The following is a 4,388-nucleotide window of genomic DNA, read 5'->3' as shown; positions in this document are numbered from 1 at the left end:
GGAGGAAGCCGGCCCACTGGGACCCCAGCCCCAGCCCCCTTCCCCTCCACTCCTCTGTCTGGCTGGGGCCCGGGGATGGTCTCCCCATGTCCCCTCCCTCCGCCCTCGGCCCCCCACCCAGGGCCCTTGCGGGTGTGTGTGTGGGGGGGTTGGGGGGGAGGGAGGATGTGCCCAGATAGGGCCCCGGCTGGCAGGCATAGGGGCCAGTGCCACTGCCCCCACTACACGGCAGACCGGGGAGAGGGCACCGCGCTGCCCCCCAGGCCGGCACCCGCCCCCTGCTGTGGGGAGGCCTGGCTTACGGTGGCAGAGGGCAGCTTTGTGCGTGTCCCAGACACGGACAGGGGGACGGACAGTGTCGGCATATCGCTGGCCCTTGGACAACAGGGTCCACGTACGTCCGGGTTTTTTTCAATAAAGACACGGGCAGTCCCGGGTCTCCCCAGGTGTTGCCGCCGCAGAGGGAAGCATCCTTCCGACCCTGTGGCTGGGAATCCCCATGCGGAGGCGCCTGTCTGCTTTGTTCCGGCTCCCACGGCCTCAAGGCCACTTCATAGGAGGGACTGGGCACCTGGGATGGGGTATTGGGCAGGGGGCTGGAACCAACCTCCCACGGATGCCAGAGAGGAGGAACTGTTGTCAAGTTCTGGGGGAGTCAGAGGTACCCGTGGGGTTCGCACTGGGTGGGGGTGGAGCCCTAGCACCCTCCCCCTTGTTTAAGGGTCCACTGTGTCTGTTTAAAGTGAAAACAGCCCCTAGGAGAAGCCTCCGGGAGGGCAAGCCCGGGCTTGGGGTTGGAAGCCATCCACCCAGAGCCAGCAGTGGGCAGGCCCCTGGCCAGTGAGGGGGGCAGACGGGACAGTGGGCAGGCCCCTGGCCAGTGAGGGGGGCAGACGGGACAGTGGGCAGGCCCCTCGCCAGTGAGGGGGGGCAGATGGGGCAGTGGGCAGGCCCCTGGCCAGTGAGGGGGGGCAGATGGGACATTGGGCAGGCTCTGGCCCCTGACTTGTTTCCTCACTGGGGGGGACCCCAAACCTAACCTTTCGCATGAAGGAAACGGGCAGAGGTGGTGACGGAGCCTGGAGGTGGGGTCCTCTCTCCTCAGATCCTCCAGGGTATGAGGCAGGTGGCTTACACAGCCACGGCATGACGCCCCTTGAATGCTGGGGTCCTATGAGTCAGGGCCGGAGTGATGAGCCCCACTTACAGGTGGGAAAGCTGAGGTCGTCAAAGGTTGGGCCTGGAGCTGGGACCAGGGCCCGGCCTCCTGGGGTTCTGGGGGGTCCGTTTGAGTAGCCACTGGGAGCTGACCCCACCTTGGCAGGCAGAGTCTCAAGTTAAATCCTACAAGAGCAAAACACACAGCCTGCCCACCTCCCTGCCCACCTCCCCTCCCACATCCCCCCTTCACCTGGTCCTGCCCCAAACCGGGGTGCTCTGGGCTTTGAGGCCAACCCCCCTCTCAGGCCCCCTTTCTGTGTAGCTGGGCACAAAGGGATTGCCGATGGGTGACAGTGGCTTATGTGGAGTCCAGCAAGGGAGCGTGAGTGGTGGGCCCGGGCCGGGGCCGGGGCCTGGGCGGGGGGGCCTGGGACTGGGGAGGCGAGTCAGGCCTCCTCCGCCCACTGGCCAATGGGAGAGACAAAGGGGCTGCACTTTGACCCCAGACACCTGTAGAGGGAGGCCCCCAGGGCAGGCCGGTCGGTACAGGAGTCCCTCCGGAAATATCCTTGTGGACTTTGTTGATACATCGCTCCTTTGTTTACACTTTCTGTATTTTCAAAATTGTCTGCGATCGGGAAGCAAAGCAAAACTTTATTCCTCTTTTGTTGGTTCTGGAGAAGTTTCAAGAGCAGCTCTGCTGGTTAGGAACTTGGCATTGGGTGTGTCTGGGGGTCGGGAGGCTGTGCGAACTTCTGATTTTAATAGGGTGGCCCGGGGGGGCGGGGGGGGGAGGCCCAGGGTTCTGAGGCATTTCGGTATCAATTAGCCCCCAACCCGCGCAGGCGGCTGGACCTCGGGCCCAGGAGCCACACCTTCTCTCCCTGTGCGCCTGCTGGCATCTGGCCGTAGGCCGCCGTCGGGGAGCTAGTTGACGGGGGCCAGAGTGATGGCGGCCCCTCTCCAGAGGGGGCCAGGCTGGGGGTGATGGTGACCAGGCTGGCGGGAGCCTCCAGGCTCTGATGCACCCCCGTTTGGGAACCACAAAGAGGGTGGCTTCCCAAGCTGGCGTGCCTGGCCTGGGCCCCGAGAGGAGTGGACGACCCCCTCGCTGTGGAGTTTGGGGGATCAGCTGACGGGCTTCTCCTCCTCTCGGCAGTACTGCTGTGGGACCCCCAGAGTTCCGAGTCCTTTGTGTCCCCAGGTGAGTGCTCCCTCCCTTCCCCCTCCAGCCCTTGCCTCCTGTAAACCCTTCCCTCCGCTGGGTGGGGGAGGGTGCAGTGGGACTCGGGACGCTCAGCCCCCTGGGGTGGCTGACCTCAGGGGTCCCCTTCGGCGTGGGGTCCGTGGTCAGGGACATGGCTCTGGGGCAGGTGCCTTTCTCTGCTTTCGGACATGGGCACTGGGGCCCGGATGGTCACTTTAAGAGGGGGACAAAGAAAGGCAGGAGGTGCTGGCCCCAGCCCTGCACGGCCCTCTCCTGTCCCCAGCTGTATGGAGGGGCTCGTAGGAGCTGGCCGCCCAGCTGGTGTGTGCGGGAGGCACTCCCGCGGTTACTGAGCACCTGCCGGCCAGCTGTTTGCAGAGGGCGCGCTGTCTGCAATCATTAACAGGGGCGATTACTCACGAGGCCTTCTGTCTGGAGGACCGGAACTCGGGCTCCCGAGGGAACCCCCGGGCGCTCCCTGGCTGTGTGGCTTCGGGCAAGTGCGTCAACCTCTCTGAGCTTCCATTTCTCATGTATGAAATGGAGACGCCGAGGATGCTTATGTCAGAGGCCCAGGAACAGGTCCAGATCCGAGGAGGCCGAAGGCAGCATGGGACTCGGGGTGAAGGTCGTCATTGGGTGGGGACTGTCGGTCGGAGTGTTGTGTCAATATTAACTGACTTGATAACTGTTTACGTGCGGCCTTTTCTTAGGATGGATGCACCCGGTCCTCCCTGGACCCCGCCCGTAGCCCTCAGCGGGGCACCTGGCCCTTCGGAAGGGGTGCTGGGTGGTGTGCTGACGGCTGGGGAGGAGGGGCCCACGGAGGGGCCCAGGCCGCAGTCTCCGTCTCGGTTTGGTGTATGTGGGTGGGTGGGCTCCTTCCCCTGTAAAATGGGGGGACACCTCCTTGCTAGCGGGTGGTTGGGAGGGTAGGAGGGCGTCTAGTTCCGCACCAGCCTGGGTGCAGGGTCAGTAGGTGCCCAGGGGGACAAGGACTGAGCCGACGGGCACAGGTGGCGGGGGCGGGGCCGGGCTGGCCAGGCCTCCTCACCTGACCTGGTGGGCATGCCTGCTAGTCCCCCCCTCACCGCGAGGACGGCGGGAGCAGCTCAGTGTGGCGAGTGTGGTGTCTGACAGATAGGGAAACTGAGGCTCTGAGAGGCAGTGTGAGCTCCTGCCTCCTGGGCCGTGGCTCTGAGCGACATTCCTGGGGAGGAGGAGAAAGACAGCTCGTTTCTTCTCCTGAAATGCCTTTCACTTCGTTACAGAAACGGTTCCCGTGGGGTATTGAAAAGCCAGGAAACCTAAGCCGTCCGGGGGGGACCCCCGAGTCTCTGCTCTGTGAAGCAGCCATTACCATAACGACGCACATCTTTCCAGCGGGCTCTTTAAGACACATGATAAGGAAGAGTCGGCATCCGTGTTCCTCGCTGCCGTCTGGGGAAGCTGGCCCGTGCGCTGTGAGTGGGGCCCCGGGGGTTGTGGTGCCTGGGTTGCTGGCTGGGCTCTGTCCCCTGTGCTGGTCGCTTAGGCGTCTCCGTATCTGTGTATCTGTGCCGGCGGACACTGCGCCTGGAGCCGGTGGCTAGGTCTGTGCTGATGGCGGGGGTCCTTCTCTCCACGTCCTGGGCCCGCAGACTGGACGCGGGGTTGTGGTCAGGCTGCGCCTGGGGGCGTGGAGGTCCCAGGCACCAAGCGCCCCCACTCCCCGCCCCCTTCGGTGAACTGCTTTGTGGTCAGAGGATGAGATGAGACAGGGAGGCTCCCAGGAGGCGGGGTAAGAAGCCTGCCCTGCCCCGCTGGTGCTGGGAGCCATTAAGCTCCTGTGTAGGTGGTGGGAGGAGAGGGGAGGAGAGGGAGGGGGAGGAGGAAGAGAGAGAGGAGGAGGAGATGGAGGAGGAGGAGGAAGAAGAAGGGGAGGAGGAAGAGGAGATAGAGGAGGAGGAGGAAGAAGGGGAAGAGGGGAAGGAGGAGGAGGGGGAGGAGGGGGAGGAGGAGGCCTCTGCTCCATGCTGGG

At 64.4% G+C, this 4,388-nt stretch overlaps 1 protein-coding gene across 1 annotated transcript in view; it reads left to right on the top strand.

Annotated features, from left to right (window-relative positions):
* The first annotated feature begins 1,685 nt into the window (after window positions 1-1,685).
* ADCY7 (adenylate cyclase 7) overlaps window positions 1,686-4,388 on the top strand; it is a 33,268-nt gene continuing 30,565 nt past the window's right edge. The window contains exons 1-3 of the mRNA XM_014528401.1: window positions 1,686-1,883; window positions 2,321-2,365; window positions 3,640-3,831. The gene's annotated coding sequence lies outside the window, so the exon portion shown is untranslated. The remainder of the gene's footprint in view (window positions 1,884-2,320; window positions 2,366-3,639; window positions 3,832-4,388) is intronic.

This window comes from Myotis brandtii, unplaced genomic scaffold (genome assembly GCF_000412655.1).
Source record: "Myotis brandtii unplaced genomic scaffold, ASM41265v1 scaffold633, whole genome shotgun sequence".
NCBI classification, from domain to species: domain Eukaryota; kingdom Metazoa; phylum Chordata; class Mammalia; order Chiroptera; family Vespertilionidae; genus Myotis; species Myotis brandtii.
The sequence above is the reverse complement of the archived record's forward strand: the minus strand, read 5'-3'. Positions and strand labels throughout refer to the sequence as shown.